We start from the raw sequence: 18,470 nt of genomic DNA on the forward strand, positions 1-18,470 counted from the left end.
CTGAAACTTAGTAAGAGGGGATCTCTCTGCCATACAAAGGAACACACCTGTTCCTCCATAACTCCCTCTGAAGGAATGAGAGAGAGAAAGAAAGAGATGGGGACTAGACAGTGGAACCAATCCCAAGGAGACTAATGGTCTAGCTGGTAGACATAAAGATGTGAAGGCCGTGACACATGCCAGAGCTCATCTCATGTACCATATAACCTCTGACCTTATGACTAGTAAATCACAAAAACCCAGTTACATTGTCGCTGGACAAGGGTCGAGGCACAAATGGCACCACATTCCCTATATAGTGCATTAATTAGAACAGAGCCCTATGGGTCCCGGTCAACATTAGTGCACTAGAAAGGCTGCAGGTATCCTAGTGGTCAAGAGCGTTGGGCCAGTAAAGGCTTGTTCACATTGGCAGTCTGAAGTGACTCAAATAAAAAAAATGCATATCCTATTAGAATCTGTTATCTTTTATTGTCTAAACAGCCAAAAAGCACCACCAATCAGCCTACACCACTGTGCACACACCCATCGTTACTATGACAACTAGCGTAGCCATGTCAACAAATGACTGCTGTCTGAAATACAATGTGGTCACTTGTAACTTGCTGTTTGGACAGTCAGTACTCCAAAACAGATTTGAAAAACCAAACTAATTTGAGCATTAAGGCATACAGTGTGAATACAGTGTGAATTCAGTGTGAATACAGTGTGAAGCCAGGTTGCTTACGGCAACTTGTGTCTACTCCACCACCAGGTGTCAGTATATTAAAAATAGAACCAATGACACAGCCAAGGCATTCATGGCCATTAGACTGGCTGTTTGTCGCTGACTGTCTCTGTCTCAGCTGTGAGAATGAGAGGCACAGACAGACAGATACAGTAGTGATTAACTTGATTCATCCCCCACAGGGTGAAGAGAGAGCGAGAGAGAGAGAGAGAGAGAGAGGCAGAGAGAGGCAGAAAGAGGCAGAGAAAGGCAGAGAAAGGCAGAGAAAGAGGCAGAGAGAGAGGCAGAGAGAGGCAGAGAGAGAAGAGAGAGGCAGAGAGAGAGAGAGAGAGGCAGAGAGAGAGAGAGAGAGAGACAGAGAGAGAGAGAGAGAGAGAGAGAGAGAGAGAGAGAGAGGCAGAGAGAGAGAGAGAGAGGCAGAGAGAGAGAGAGAGAGACAGAGAGAGAGAGAGAGGCAGAGAGAGAGAGAGAGAGGCAGAGATAGAGAGAGGCAGAGAGAGAGAGAGAGAGGCAGAGAGACAGAGAGAGAGATAGGCAGAGAGAGAGAGAGAGAGGCAGAGAGAGAGAGGCAGAGAGAGAGAGAGAGAGAGGCAGAGAGAGAGAGAGAGAGAGAGAGAGAGAGAGAGAGAGAGAGAGAGAGAGAGAGAGAGAGAGAGAGAGAGGCAGAGAGAGAGAGAGAGAGGCAGAGAGAGAGAAGAGGCAGAGAGAGAGAGAGAGAGAGGCAGAGAGAGAGAGAGAGGCAGAGAGAGAGAGAGGCAGAGAGAGAAAGAGAGAGACAGAGAGAGAGAGAGAGACAGAGAGACAGAGAGAGAGAGAGAGAGAGAGAGAGAGAGAGAGAGAGAGAGAAGAGAGAGAGAGAGAGAGAGAGAGAGAGAGAGAGAGGCAGAGAGAGAGAGAGAGAGAGAGAGAGAGACAGAGAGAGAGAGAGAGAGAGAGAGAGAGAGAGACAGAGAGACAGAGAGAGAGAGAGAGAGACAGAGAGAGAGAGCGAGAGAGAGAGAGAGAGAGAGAGAGAGAGAGAGAGAGAGAGAGAGAGGAAAGGCGAAAGGCTCCTGTAACTCCTGTAGGCCCCTTTGCCCTTTTGTGACCCTCTAATCTAACTACAGTAGAACTGCTCTGGTCAGCTGACCTGTCCTGTACCCTGCAGCTAACTCCAAAGCCAGGCAGACAGGCCGGCTAGCAGCGGTAACAAGGGGGTAACAAGGGGTTATAAACCCTACAGATAGACCTGGGGCCAGTGGGTAATTAGGGGTTAAACCCTACAGATAGACCTCGGGCCAGTGGGTAATTAGGGGTTAAACCTTACAGATAGACCTCGGACTAGTGTGTAACCAGGGGTTAAACCCTACAGATCAACATCGGGCCAGTGGGTAATTAGGGGTTAAACCTTACAGATAGACCTCGGGCCAGTGGGTAACCAGGGGTTAAACCCTACAGATAGACATCGGGCCGGTTCCTATGTGTCCAAAACACTAAGGACTTAAAATAGTCCACAAACACACCAACACAATCGTGAAGAAGGCACGACAGCGCCTATTCCCCCTCAGGAGGTTGAAAAGGTTTGGCATGGGTCCTCAAATCCTCCAGAACTTCTACAGCTGCACCATTGAGAGCATCTTGACTGGCTGTATCACTGCTTGGTATGGCAACAGCACCACCCTCGATAGCATGGCGCTACAGAGGGTGGTGTGGACAGCCCAGTACATCACTGAGGCCGAGCTCCCTGCCATCCAGAACCTCTATGCTTGTCGTGATGTGTGTTTTGTCCTATATTTTTATTGAATGTATTTGTATTTTTAATCCCAGTCCGTGTCCCCGCAGGAGGCCTGTATCCTTTTGGTAGGCCGTCATTATAAATAAGAATTTGTTCTTAACTGACTTCCCTATTTAAATAAAGGTTAAATAAAATAAATAAAAAGCATAAAGTCTAACACCAACACCAACACTGACACTCCAACACACACACACACACACACACACACACACACACACACACACACACACACACACACACACACTCACTTAATTTGCTCACACACACACACACACATAACATGCACACACATTTACATACAATCATCATATACGCTGCTACTACTCTGTTTATCATATCCTGATGCCTAGTCACCTTACCTCTGTACATATCTACCTCTATCCCTCCAGTATCCCTGCACATTGTAAATATGGTATTAGAAATGACGGACCCTGTATACATTATAACTTACTTACTTACTTATGTTCTTCTTATTTCTTATTTCTCGTGTGTTTTTGTTCTACCTTATGTTATTTTTACTTCTACACTGATAATGATTACTGCATTGTTGGGTTCAAAGCTTTTTCACTACTTGTGTACATGACATTAAAACTCCAAACATAACCGTTGGGTAAACCCAGATAGACCTCCAGTTATGGAATTGATTTAAATCAAATTAGGTCACCTTGCCTCCCCCACTACTCCTGTCATTTTAAAAACTCAAGTAAAAAATGACTCCTACCGTACCTCTGGACACGCACACACGCACGCACACACACACACGCACGCACACACACGCACACACACACACACGCACGCGCGCGCACGCACGCACACACAAAACACTTCCTTTAGGACTGTAACATAGGGATAGTGTATATCCCTACTCTCTCTTCATAGCAGACCCCCTTACAGCAGTACAATAAAGGAGAAGGCCCTGAGCTCAGTGAGGTGAACTCACACAGGAATGATTTCAATTACGGTGAGGGGGGAGTTAGAGCAGGGCCCCTGGAAATGCATTCACACACACACACTTATGTCCACACACACACTCATGTCCACACACACAGCCGCAAGGTCGACCTAGTAATGATTTCAAGTACAGTACCGTGTAGGTGGAGTTAGACTAGAAAGGCTAGTGGGGAAGGGAAAACGCACTCACATGGACACACACTCACAGTGGCCGGTGGGGCAGGCAAACAGTGCCGTATTGTTACGCTCTAGTTCAAAGTGTCGCTGTAGTAACCTGACCTGGCCTGACTCTGAGGCCATAAGGTTCTGATGACTGAGTCCTGGGTCCGGCTGCATAAAACATCTGAAGTGTTTCTCTTAAGGGTTTACCTTAAGGGATATTTTTACCTGACCTCAGGAAATTGTTTAAAGGTGTTGCATAGAGCCCCTCAAACATTTCCTTATAGGTAACTGCATCATTTAAGAGAGAGAACAATGAGACAGATATCTCACCGGATGTAAAATGTGAAACATCCGCTTGGCATTTCCACTCACTACCAAATATGGTAGTGAGAGGAAGCCCACTGGCCGGCAGTGGGAGAAGATGGAACGAGGTGGATTTTAGCCAACATTCAGAAATGTCTATAAAGCATTAGATCTCAATACAGTTTTCTGTTCCTAAAACTGTAATATATTATGAACAGAGTGGACTAAGTTTTGTAGACTTTACCCTTTGTAAAAGTTTTTAAAAATGGCTTTGTTAGAAGGAGTGCAAAGGTGAATTGAGTTATTGCACCCGCGCACTTCACAGAGTAGGCGTTCCCTAACGGAAATATGCATATGCTGCTAGATCGCGCCAATAGGATCTTGCGAGCTCGTGCTTGGCTCTACCCACTTCCTTGCTTGTTCTGCCCACTTTGACTCATTTGTCTATCTTGGTTTATTTATACAAATCTTTGGTTTCACGGTAGTTTGAAGGCATCTAGGCAGAAGGCTTCCAGGTTAAGCGAGCAGTGTGTCAACAGGAGTGGCAGAGTCGTGTTTCGGATGGCTCTCGACCTTGGATCTCGACTTTTGCCTCTCGAGTCCGTACAGGAGTTGCAGCGATGGGACAAGACTGTAACTATCAATTGGATATCACGAAATTGGGGAGAAAAAGGGGTAAAAAGTATATTAAAAAAGTATATATATTTTTATTTCAAAAGACTCTCTGGTTACCATGGAGATGATTCACTGAAGGAACGTCTTGTCAAAGATCTCGCGAGATCGCGACCAAATGATACAGAACATAATAAAACATGTTTCTTTTAGTTACTTTCTTCTCAACTGGTTTCTATTACTTTCTAGCATGTCAAGCTAACTTACAGAGTAGCTAGCTAGCTAGCCAGCTAGCTTTGTAGCCACGGATTGTGTGTGCACCTTCCATTGTTTAGCTGGTGGATGTTTTCCTTTTGAAACCAGGGCAGAGGAAAGCAATATATTCACCTCCACAAATACTGTTTATATTAATATCCATACTGAATGAAGCACTTAAGAGACCTCATAGACAACCATTGAATTTGCTTAAAATGTTTTCTGCAAATTACTTAAAGTTAAGGAAACTTTAAGGGAAGAGATAAGGGGGAAATTAACTTAAGATGTTTTTATTCAACCGGGCCCTGGCCCTACACAAGCCCTACACTGGCACTACACAAGCACTACACAAACCCTACACTGGCACTACATAAGCCCTACAGAGGCCCTACACAAGCACTACACAGTCTGGGATAGGGGAGGGTTTGGCCGGCTGGGATGTCCTTGTCCCATCGTGCTCTAGCGACTCCTTGTGGCTGGCTGGGCACATGCACGCTGACTTCGGTTTCCTCCGACACATTGGTGTGGCCGGGTTAGGCGAGCAGCGTGTCAAGAAGCAGAGCGGCTTGGCAGGGTCGTGTTTTGGAGGATGCTTGGCTCTTGACCTTCACCTCTCCCGAGTCCGTAAAGGAGTTGCAGCGATGGGACAAGATTGTAATTATCAATTGGATACCACAAAATTGGGGAGAAAAAGGAGATGTGCCAAATGGTGGAATTGTGTTTGGAAAATAAAGATTGACGTGTTTTTTTAAATGATAGGTAGTGGTAATATTTAATTCAGTACAGAAATGTGTAAGAGGTTTAACTTACCCTGTCCTGCGGCTCAATTTACCTTATACCTGGGCTAAGTTGTGCCAAGAGACCACTTTTTTTGGACAAGCAATTTTTTTCAAAACTTTACATGAATTCTGATTATTTCCAGGGATACACATCATCCTGAAATATATGTAGATATATGTAGACTAAGATCGAATCGTACTACACCGGCTACGACACTTGGCGGATGTGGCAGGGCTTGCAAACTATTACAGACCACAAAGGGAAGCACAGCCGAGAGCTGCCCAGTGACCAGGCCTACCAGACGAGCTAAAATATGTCTAAGCTCACTTCGAGGCAAGTAACACTGAAACATGCACATATTACTTGTTTTAAGTATAGATTTTTTCCCCCAATAAATATCGATAAAATAATTTTGATAAAATAATAAAACACATGCCATAGATATATACCCACAGCTCTTCTACTGGCTCTTTCAGACACACACACACACACTCACACACATGCCACAGATATATACCCACAGCTCTTCTACTGGCTCTTTCAGACACACACACACACACTCACACACATGCTCACACACACACACACACACACACACACACACACACACACACACACACACACACACACACACACACACACACACACACACACACACACACACACACACACACATGCCACAGATATATACCCACAGCTCTTCTACTGGCTCTTTCAGACACACACACACACTCACACACATGCCACAGATATATACCCACAGCTCTTCTACTGGCTCTTTCAGACACACACACACACACTCACACACATGCCACAGATATATACCCACAGCTCTTCTACTGGCTCTTTCAGACACACACACACACTCACACACATGCCACAGATATATACCCACAGCTCTTCTACTGGCTCTTTCAGACACACACACACACTCACACACATGCCACAGATATATACCCACAGCTCTTCTACTGGCTCTTTCAGACACACACACACACACTCACACACATGCCACAGATATATACCCACAGCTCTTCTACTGGCTCTTTCAGACACACACACACACGCACACACATGCTCACACACACACACGCTCACACACGCTCACACTCCCAGAGGGCTCATTACAGAGAGGTGGGACCTGATCTGGACTGAAAGCCGTAACACAGAGATAAAATGTGAACCCTGCAGGGCTTTTAAGGTCAAACACACACACACACACACGGCCATTGACACACACAAATACACAGACACACACACACGCACACGGCCATTGACACACACACGGCAATGCCCAGTTAGATAAACTGCATTACAGAACAACATAATAAATGGTAGGCTAACTGTGTTAAGCATCATGGCCTCCTAAATCGAATGACTTATTCTGGAGGACACAGCCTGTCTCTGGACACAGACACAGACAATGCTGACCACTGGAGAGGAGAGGAGGGCATCCTAGAATTACAGTCCGTCAGCAGCTGTCCACTTCCTGCTAACTCTTATGGATGGGTGGTGCCCTCTGCTCTGTCCCAGACACAGACAAGGTAGAGGCTGCTGGGGACAGAGGTATAGAGGTGCTGTCTGAATCAGGTGTCACTGGTGGGGACAGTGACACCGTCTCTGATGTCGCTCATTCTGATATTTCTTAATTTCGTACATTTTCTGTATACTGCGTGTATTGTTCATTTTATATACAGCTATACTCAGTCCCACCAGCTCATCATTCTTAATATACAGCTACACTCAGACCCAACAGCCCATCATTCTTAATATACAGCTATACACAGAAGTGGAGGAATTGGGATTTCAGTGTGTGGGGGGGTGAAGGAGGTGTAGAGAGAGATGGAGAGAGGATTTTTAGGTATGATGAAGAATAGAAGAGGGAGTGAGGGAAAGATGTAGGGAGGAATGAGAGAAGCTACATAATTTAATGTGGGGGAGTATTCACACATTGTTTGGTGAAAGTGATGGAGTGTCTGCTTACACTACACACCCCATGTGGAAACCAGTGTCAGCAAACACTCCCCTTTTCCTCTCACCTACAGGACTGAGAACCATGGAGGAGGAGAGGTAGAGGGAAAGAGAGAGCGAGAGAAAGAAAGATGGAGAAAGAGAGTTAGAAGGAAGGAGAGGGAGAGAGAGAGACGAGTCACTCAAGTCTGTGTTTGAGCCAAAGGGGTAAGTAGGAAACCATACATAAAATGAATCAGGTCATCATTTCATGGAGTTTGTGAAGGAAGAAACTATAATGGAAGAGTGGTAAGCAAGTTAGGCCCAAAAAACTGATTGAATTGATTGTGTTAGGGGTTTCATGATCCTATAAGCTTCAATATAGCTTATAGCTATATGCAGCTGTTCAGGGAAGCTAGAAATCATTATACACAGGCAGTTAGAAAAGCCAAGGCTAGCTTTTTCAAGCAGAAATTTGCTTCCTGCAACACTAACTCAAAAAAGTTCTGGGACACTGTAAAGTCCATGGAGAATAAGAACACCTCCTCCCAGCTGCCCACTGCACTGAAGATAGGAAACACTGTCACCACTGATAAATCCACCATAATTGAGAATTTCAATAAGCATTTTTCTACGGCTGGCCATGCTTTCCACCTGGCTACTCCTACCCCGGACAACAGCACTGCACCCCCAACAGCAACTCGCCCAAGCCTTCCCCATTTCTCCTTCTCCCAAATCCATTCAGCTGATGTTCTGAAAGAGCTGCAAAATCTGGACCCCTACAAATCAGCCGGGCTAGACAATCTGGACCCTTTCTTTCTAAAATTATCTGCCGAAATTGTTGCCACCCCTATTACTAGCCTGTTCAACCTCTCTTTCGTGTCGTCTGAGATTCCCAAAGATTGGAAAGCAGCTGCGGTCATCCCCCTCTTCAAAGGGGGGGACACTCTTGACCCAAACTGCTACAGACCTATATCTATCCTACCGTGCCTTTCTAAGGTCTTCGAAAGCCAAGTCAACAAACAGATTACCGACCATTTCGAATCTCACCATACCTTCTCTGCTATGCAATCTGGTTTCAGAGCTGGTCATGGGTGCACCTCAGCCACGCTCAAGGTCCTAAACGATATCTTAACCGCCATCGATAAGAAACATTACTGTGCAGCCGTATTCATTGATCTGGCCAAGGCTTTCGACTCTGTCAATCACCATATCCTCATCGGCAGACTCGACAGCCTTGGTTTCTCAAATGATTGCCTCGCCTGGTTCACCAACTACTTCTCTGATAGAGTTCAGTGTGTCAAATCGGAGGGTCTGCTGTCCGGACCTCTGGCAGTCTCTATGGGGGTGCCACAGGGTTCAATTCTTGGACCGACTCTCTTCTCTGTATACATTAATGAGGTCGCTCTTGCTGCTGGTGAGTCCCTGATCCACCTCTACGCAGACGACACCATTCTGTATACTTCCGGCCCTTCTCTGGACACTGTGTTAACAACCCTCCAGGCAAGCTTCAATGCCATACAACTCTCCTTCCGTGGCCTCCAATTGCTCTTGAATGCAAGTAAAACTAAATGCATGCTCTTCAACCGATCGCTGCCTGCACCTACCCGCCTGTCCAACATCACTACTCTGGACGGCTCTGACTTAGAATACGTGGACAACTACAAATACTTAGGTGTCTGGTTAGATTGTAAACTCTCCTTCCAGACCCATATCAAACATCTCCAATCCAAAGTTAAATCTAGAATTGGCTTCCTATTTCGCAACAAAGCATCCTTCACTCATGCTGCCAAACATACCCTTGTAAAACTGACCATCCTACCAATCCTCGACTTTGGCGATGTCATTTACAAAATAGCCTCCAATACCCTACTCAACAAATTGGATGCAGTCTATCACAGTGCAATCCGTTTTATCACCAAAGCCCCATATACTACCCACCATTGCGGCCTGTACGCTCTCGTTGGCTGGCCCTCGCTTCATACTCGTCGCCAAACCCACTGGCTCCATGTCATCTACAAGACACTGCTAGGTAAAGTCCCCCCTTATCTCAGCTCGCTGGTCACCATAGCATCTCCCACCTGTAGCACACGCTCCAGCAGGTATATCTCTCTAGTCACCCCCAAAACCAATTCTTTCTTTGGCCGCCTCTCCTTCCAGTTCTCTGCTGCCAATGACTGGAACGAACTACAAAAATCTCTGAAACTGGAAACACTTATCTCCCTCACTAGCTTTAAGCACCAACTGTCAGAGCAGCTCACAGATTACTGCACCTGTACATAGCCCACCTATAATTTAGCCCAAACAACTACCTCTTTCCCAACTGTATTTAATTTTAATTTATTTATTTATTTATTTTGCTCCTTTGCACCCCATTATTTTTTTATTTCTACTTTGCACATTCTTCCATTGCAAAACTACCATTCCAGTATTTTACTTGCTATATTGTATTTACTTTGCCATCTTGGCCTTTTTTTGCCTTTACCTCCCTTCTCACCTCATTTGCTCACATTGTATATAGACTTGTTTATACTGCATTATTGACTGTATGTTTGTTTTTACTCCATGTGTAACTCTGTGTCGTTTTATCTGTCGAACTGCTTTGCTTTATCTTGGCCAGGTCGCAATTGTAAATGAGAACTTGTTCTCAACTTGCCTACCTGGTTAAATAAAGGTAAAAAAAATAAAAAATATGAGGTCCTAAACCTAGCATGAAAGTGCATCCATGTAGCAGTGTGACTAATATAGTACAAATGTTTGCCTTGGGGTAAGTTGATCCAATGGTCATGAGGTAAGTTAAGCCAATGGTTGAGCTAATGGCCATGAGGTAAGTTAAGCCAATGGTTGATCCAATGGTCATGAGGTAAGTTAAGCCAATGGTTGAGCTAATGGCCATGAGGTAAGTTAAGCCAATGGTTGAGCTAATGGCCATGAGGTAAGTTAAGCCAATGGTTGAGCTAATGGCCATGAGGTAAGTTAAGCCAATGGTTGAGCTAATGGCCATGAGGTAAGTTAAGCCAATGGTTGAGCTAATGGCCATGAGGTAAGTTAAGCCAATGGTTGAGCTAATGGCCATGAGGTAAGTTAAGCCAATGGTTGAGCTAATGGCCATGAGGTAAGTTAAGCCAATGGTTGAGCTAATGGCAAGTTGAGCAAATGTAAGTGTTTTCTCCTCCGGTGTAATGCAAGACATTATCGCTGGGATATGAGGTAACAACAGGGCCTAGCCTATGTTAAAAATACAAATAAATAAAAGTACAAAGTGTTTGTTAGGTGTTAAGCCTGTTTTAAAAGATGCTTAACATGATTAAAATACTAAAACAGCCAATTTGTTGAATTGTGTTTGGAAAATAAAGATAGACATGGTTTTAAAAATGATACATAGTGGTAATATTTAATTCAGTACAGAAATGTGTAAGAGGTTTAACTTACCCTGTACCGTGGCTCAATTGACCTTATACCTGGGCTAAGTTGTGCCAAGAGACCAGCTATTTTTTCTCAACTTTAATGTTTGCATGAATTCGGATTATTTCCAGGGATACACATCATCCTGAAATATATGTAGATACTATATTTCCCTTGAGTGATGCTGAATGTAAAACATGGGTAAATTTACCTCACTGTCCCCTAATAAGGCACAGCGCAGCACAGACACACACAGCTTTGACCCTGTTGCTCTCCTCTCCTCTCATACCCTCTACCCTCAAAGATACACACACACACACACACACACACACACACACACACACACACACACACACACACACACACACACACACACACAGCTATGACCCTGTTCTCCTCTCCTCTCATACCCTCTTCCCTCAAAGATACACACACACACACACACACACACACACACACACACACACACACACACACACACACACAGCTATGACCCTGTTCTCCTCTCCTCTTATACCCTCTTCCCTCAAAGATACACACACACACGCACACGCACACACACACACACACACACACACACACACGCACACACACACACACACACACACACACACACACACACACACACACACACACACACACACACACACGCACAGCTATGACCCTGCTTTCCTCTCCTCTCATACACTCTTCCCTCAAAGATACACACACACACACAAACACACACAAAAACACAAACACACACACACAGACACACACCAACTCCGTGTGGAAGGAGGCAACCTGCCACCTGATCTTTCAGAACCTCCCTCCCTGTTTTTCATAATGCACCACTGAACTCACACCAAACTGTGTTACTCTGCTATTTCAATACATTTCCATGGGAGACAACTGCTCCTGTGTGTGTTTATGTACCTACATCTGATGCTCCTGTGTTTGTGTATCTAGATGTAAACTCATGACGCCGTTTCAGGGAACATGCAAATCCCAGCCACATCTCCTGCTACAGGATGTTTGCTTCCCAATACGAACATTGCCCTTGACCACAAATTACATCACCTGATAGTTTGAGTCCTACAGGCACTTTAGTTCATCTCTTTCCTCATTTAGTCAAAATCCAACACAAACAGACACGATTTTGTGTTTACTCTTAATGGGTCAAAATTCTACAAAGATCCAGAAAAAAAGGACCTTTTGCATTTCAGGTAAAATAACAACCCAGTGTTTATATCCCAGGATAAATGAGCTAGAAACAGCAAGCCAACTATTAATTCTTAATTCAACTTAATTCTCCATGAATGTTTCATGTGTTTCGACCTGTCCCCAAATTAATATCATTGGTTCAGAGTTTGTTTTGATGTTTCAACCTTTGTGTCCTGATCGCTTCTGGTGTGGAAATTGTTTTTTTGTAGGATTTTGTTTTGATAAATGCCGAAAATAAGGTCTGTAGTAAACACAGGCTTGGGAGATCTGTATTTCATCTTCATCAGTTAACGTCACTTGTTGTGAAATGTGAAGCATGTATGTAATCATAAGAAAGACATAAAGGCGTCATAATTCATAAAGGTCATGTTAAATGACTAACATTATCTCAGAACAAAACGTAGATCTCCTAAGCCTGTGTTAACCTTATTTTTGGTGAATATCCCCATTCATTTCACCCATAGGAATGGCCAATGAACCAATGGTAGAAGCGTTTTTAGGACGACAAGCTGGCAAGCTCTATTCTACTGTAACATATAACTAGTCCATGGCCACATGGAAGCCTGTGATGTGCTCCAGTCAACGGCATAGTTGGCATTGCAGGCATAACACACATGTAGTTAATACACACACACACACAGATGCACACACACACAAACTCTCACACACACTCTCACACATACACACACACACACACACACACACACACTCAGAATGGATTCAGGTCAAAAGTGTCAGAAGGAGCAAGGAGGTTCAGTACAGTAGAGTTCAGTACAGTACCTTAGGGTTCAGTACAGTTCAGTACAGTACAGTAGGGTACAGTACAGTCGGGTACAATATATTTCAGTACAGTAGGGTACAACAGAGTTCAATACAGTAGGATTCAGTACAGTAGGGTACAGTAGAGTTCAGTACAGTAGGGTACGGTAGGGTTCAGTACAGTACAGTAGGGTACAGCAGGGTTCAGTACAGTACAATAGGGTATTGTATGGTTCAGTACAGTACAGTAGGGTACAGTAGGGTTCGGTACAGTACAGTAGGGTACAGCAGAGTTCAGTACAGTAGGGTTCAGTAGGGTTCAGTACAGTAGGGTGGAGCAGAGTTCAGTACAGTAGGTTATAGTAGAGTTCAGTACAGTAGGGTACAGCAGAGTTCAGTTCAGTACAGTAGAGTTCAGTACAGTAGGGTACAGCCGAGTTCAGTACAATACAGTAGGGTTCAATACAGTACAGTACAGTACAGTAGAGTTCAGTACAGTACAGTATGGTACAGTACAGTACAGTACGGTACAGTAGAGTACAGTTCAGTACAGTAGGGTTCAGTACAGTAGGGTACAGCAGAGTTCAATATAGTACAGTAGAGTACAGTTCAGTACAGTACAGTATAGTTCAGTACAGTACAGTACAGTACAGTACAGTAGCGTGTAGTAAAGTACAGTACAATAGGGTACAGCAGAGTTCAGTACAGTACAGTAGAGTTCAGTACAGTAGGGTACAGCAGAGTTCAGTATAGTACAGTACAGTAGAGTTCAGTACAATAGGGTACAGCAGAGTTCAGTATAGTACAGTACAGTAGAGTTCACTACAGTACAGTAGTACAGCAGAGTTCAGTACAGTACAGTACAGTATAGTAGAGTTCAGTACAGTAGGGTACAGCAGAGTTCAGTATAGTACAGTACAGTAGAGTTCACTACAGTACAGTAGAGTTCAGTACAGTAGGGTACAGCAGAGTTCAGTTCAGTACAGTAGAGTTTAGTACAGTAGGGTACAGCAGAGTTCAGTATAGTACAATACAGTAGAGTTCACTACAGTACAGTAGAGTTCAGTACAGTAGGGTACAGTAGAGCTCAGTACAGTACAATAGGGTACAGTAGAGTTCAGTACAGTACAGTAGGGTACAGTAGAGTTCAGTACAGTACAGTACAGTAGGGTTCAGTACAGTACAGTAGGGTCCAGTAGAGATCAGTACAGTACAGTAGGGTTCAGTTCAGTACAGTACAGTACAGTATAGTTCAGTACAGTACAGTAGGGTACAGTAGAGTTCAGTACAGTACAGTAGGGTTCAGTTCAGTACAGTACAGTACAGTACAGTAGGGTTCAGTTCAGTACAGTACAGTACAGTACAGTAGGGTTCAGTACAGTACAGTAGGGTACAGTATAGTTCAGTACAGTACAGTAGGGTACAGTAGAGTTCAGTACAGTACAGTAGGGTTCAGTTCAGTACAGTACAGTACAGTACAGTACAGTACAGTACAGTACAGTACAGTACAGTACAGTACAGTAGGGTTCAGTTCAGTACAGTACAGTACAGTAGGGTTCAGTACAGTACAGTAGGGTACAGTATAGTTCAGTACAGTACAGTAGGGTACAGTAGAGTTCAGTACAGTACAGTAGGGTACAGTAGAGTTCAGTACAGTACAGTACAGTAAGGGAAGATAAAACATTGTGCAGCCCTGAACACCATAACAACTTGGCTACAATGAAGACAGATTGTCTTTCTACCTGTTAGGCTCCTCAGTGTTTGGTCAAGCAAGATAACTACTTTCCATGGTTCAGCTGCAGTGGCCGTCTGAGATTTAACCAACATCCCCCGTCACTCCTGCTCTACGACACTATAATAGAGAGATCCAGACCTGAGATCCAGACCTGGTGCATGTTAGACACCTCTATGTTACCTAGCAAGGCTTTATCTCCACTCTTTCTCCAGTCTGCATGATTGTGTATACAGTACATACCTTCACCTATCAGGTTAGGTTCCAATCCCCTGTGGAATTTACCAGCCTTTAGTAACCCACCAATCCATCCATACCTGACTACATCTCATCACAAACAGAACTAGAATAGCGCCATAGGTTGATATGTCTCTAAATAGTTCTACAATGAAGGAGGACACTTCTACTATTGAATGAGTTGTTGTCAGAAGGGTCCAATTTGGGACACACCTCAGTGAGTGTTAGCATAATCTTGGTCCCTGGTCATGCTTTAGATGGGAAACAGCCATTTTATGCAAATGTGTTTCACACATACAGACCCATACCGTACATTTACACATCTCTACGAGCCTGGTCCCAGATCCATGAGTGCTGTCCTGCCAACTCATACGACAATGACCAGAGTTGACAAGACAGCACAAACAGATCTGCGACCAGACTAGCTTTCTATTACTACAACGGCTGAAATGCAGCCTACATTAGCACAAAGTGTCCCACTCCAAAGATGTTCTATATATTTGATGTTCTAAATGTTCTAAGATGTTCTAAATACGTAACTGTTTGTTACGTTATGTAAGCTACACCAAAAACGTTGTGTACTAACTCCGCCCTCGCAGCATCATAAACACAGCTAGCTAAAGCAAACACAATATGTCCAAAGTTTATAGTCAGGCCTGGGCTTTTGTCTTTAGTGAAGTATGAGAGAGAGAGAGAGAGAGAGAGAGAGAGAGAGAGAGAGAGAGAGAGAGAGAGAGAGGGGGGGGGGGGGGGGGGGTCTTCACAGACCAGGTATAGCAGAGAGAGAATTCTTCACAGACCAGGAAAAGCAGAGCCTAATCTACAGCAGTGCTATAAACAGCCTTTTAGGGTCAATCCCTCTACACATTTTTCAGCACCATGGTTTTAAACCCCCCTGGACGGAGCAGACGTGAGTCACACACTCGGAGTCAGGGAGGAACCGTGTGCATGTCTCACACAATGGCTAAGTGACTGATGGCTTGTTTATAAGGTCAAGTTTGGTTGTGTAATTACTACTAAATGACATAGTTCCAGGGTCTATAATCTAGGTCTACTTCTCCATACCCATAGGTGTTAACAGGGATACAATAACCAGTTGTGAGCTGCCAAATTCTTTGTAACATAAACTTTGTTTATGTGGAGTGAATTAGTGTGGAGTAAATTAAGGCCTTCTTCCTTGTCCCTGTCGCACCATTCAAAGTTGAAACACAGTTGAACAAATAGGTCTCAGTTGGCTGGCCTCACACAAGACTAGAATAAACAGTGAATAAACAGTGGAATAAACAGTGAATAAACAGTGAATAAACAGTGGAATAATCTGTGGAATAAACAGTGGAATAAACAGTGAATAAACAGTGGAATAAACAGTGGAATAAACAGTGGAATAAACAGTGAATAAACATTGGAATAAACAGTGGAATAAACAGTGAATAAATAGTGGAATAAACAGTGAATAAACAGTGGAATAAACAGTGGAATAAACAGTGGAAAAACAGTGGATAAACAGTGGAATAAACAGTGAATAAACAGTGGAATAAACAGTGAATAAACAGTGGAATAAACAGTAGAATAAACAGTGAATAAAGACGATGGCTGGGCTGAGAGCGATCGTTAGGGAAACAATGTGGAGAGGAGATAGACGGCATACCAAGGTATTGATAGCGGTGTCTCCTAGAATCAAGCCTCACTGTTTGACTCCAGGGCCTGGCTACTTTTAAGTTTGAGTGGCTTCCTCTGCTGCAGTCCATATTGATTCACAGTGTGTGTGTGTGTGTGTGTGTCACACCACAGCCCTGCTGCCTAGAGCTAACGTCACTGAAAGAACAAGGCATCTGTCACGACTTCTGCTGAAGTTGGTGCCTCTCCTTGTTCGGGTGGCGTTCGGCGGTCAATGTCACCGGCTTTCTAGCCGCCACTGATCCACATTTCTGTTTCCATTTGTTTTCTGTTTCCATTTGTTTTGTGTTTGTGTTTGTTTGTGTTTGTGCACCACTACTTTCACGCTTCGTTATTGGTTTATTGTTTAAAGTTTAAAGTTTCACCGTAATAAAGATGTGGAACTTCAATCCCGCTGCGCCTTGGTCCACTCACTACGACGGTGGTGACAGCATCGTTACCAACACAGACTCAATGATCTTACACATGAAATATTACAAGGCCAATTACATTGAAGCCACTAGAAAAGTCTGTTTTATTTGTGTGGCTTCAGTTTATATCTAAATAACAGTGAAAACTGCTTAAAATTATGAAAGTTTCTCTAAATCTTCAAATGAGACATTATAAAATCAGGAAAAAAGGCATTTACCACTGTGATAAATGTCATTTCTAAGACAAGGATAATCACTCCACTAATACCAGAATGGAGGAGAGTTGGTTTCATAACTGGGCAGAGACGAGGGAAAATACTACAGACATCCTCGGATTGATATTTAACCCAGACACAGAGAAAGAGAGAAAGGGTGAAAGAGAGGAAGGGAGAGGGAGAAAGAGAGAAAGGGAGAGGGAGAATGAGAGAAAGGGAGAGGGAGAACGAGAGGAAGGGAGAGGGAGAACGAGAGGAAGGGAGAGGGAGAATGAGAGGAAGGGAGAGGGAGAATGAGAGGAAGGGAGAGGGAGAATGAAAGAAAGGGAGAGGGAGAACGAGAGGAAGGGAGAGGGAGAACGAGAGGAAGGGAGAGGGAGAACGAGAGGAAGGGAGAGGGAGAATGAGAGGAAGGGAGAGGGAGAATGAGAGGAAGGGAGAGGGAGAATGAGAGGAAGGGAGAGGGAGAATAAGAGGAAGGGAGAGGGAGAATGAGAGGAAGGGAGAGGGAGAATGAAGGAAAGGGAGAGGGAGAATGAGAGAAAGGGAGAGGGAGAATGAGAGGAAGGGAGAGGGAGAATGAGAGGAAAGGAGCGGGAGAATGTGAGGAAGACAGAAAGAACAACAGAGAAGGAAAACAACCTATTCCTATCAGAAATGATATATAAACGCTCTAAACTGCATGGGTAATGTGAGCGGTGAGCATCATGGGCTGGACCAACATTAGCCTAACTTGGGTATGTCTAATGCTTATCGGGGTTAGGGTTAAATCTGTCCTCTTTCTCCAAAGAATAACTAGATACTGTTAATAATAATAACCCTGTACACGTATCTAGTCTCCTCCTCGAGGTGTAAAGTGTCCCCCCTGAAACAGAGAGTCTGTGTCTTGGGGACATGGGATAAGATACACATCTAGGATCTTAATTTGATCACCCTGTTGTTCCTGACAAAAAATGTTAGCAAAATATTCATTAATTATAATCCACATAATAATTCACATTTCCTATTGCTGCAGAAATGTTTTCATGCTGTGAGAAACTGGACAAATTAAGATCCTACATATGCAGCAGCACTAGTTCAATCTGAATTTGATGTGAGGTAGACATGAAAAATGATGCTGACACACACACACCCACCGTAGAGAGAGTGATGTGGCAACCGGTGACATCATGCATGGCCTGTGTACATTAGGAGTGGTGTGAGGATTTACAGGGTTGACTTCTACTTCTTCTCTTTCATTCATCTCTCTTTCATTATTCTCTCTCTTTCATTCATCTCTCTTTCATTATTCTCTTTCTCTTTCATTATTCTCTCTCTC

At 44.0% G+C, this 18,470-nt stretch overlaps 1 protein-coding gene across 1 annotated transcript in view; it reads right to left on the reverse strand.

Annotated features, from left to right (window-relative positions):
* Positions 1 to 18,470, reverse strand: part of LOC109903223 (coiled-coil domain-containing protein 85C-A-like) — a 90,152-nt gene that overhangs the window by 34,527 nt on the left and 37,155 nt on the right. The window lies entirely within an intron of this gene.

This window comes from Oncorhynchus kisutch, linkage group LG14, assembly GCF_002021735.2.
Source record: "Oncorhynchus kisutch isolate 150728-3 linkage group LG14, Okis_V2, whole genome shotgun sequence".
NCBI classification, from domain to species: domain Eukaryota; kingdom Metazoa; phylum Chordata; class Actinopteri; order Salmoniformes; family Salmonidae; genus Oncorhynchus; species Oncorhynchus kisutch.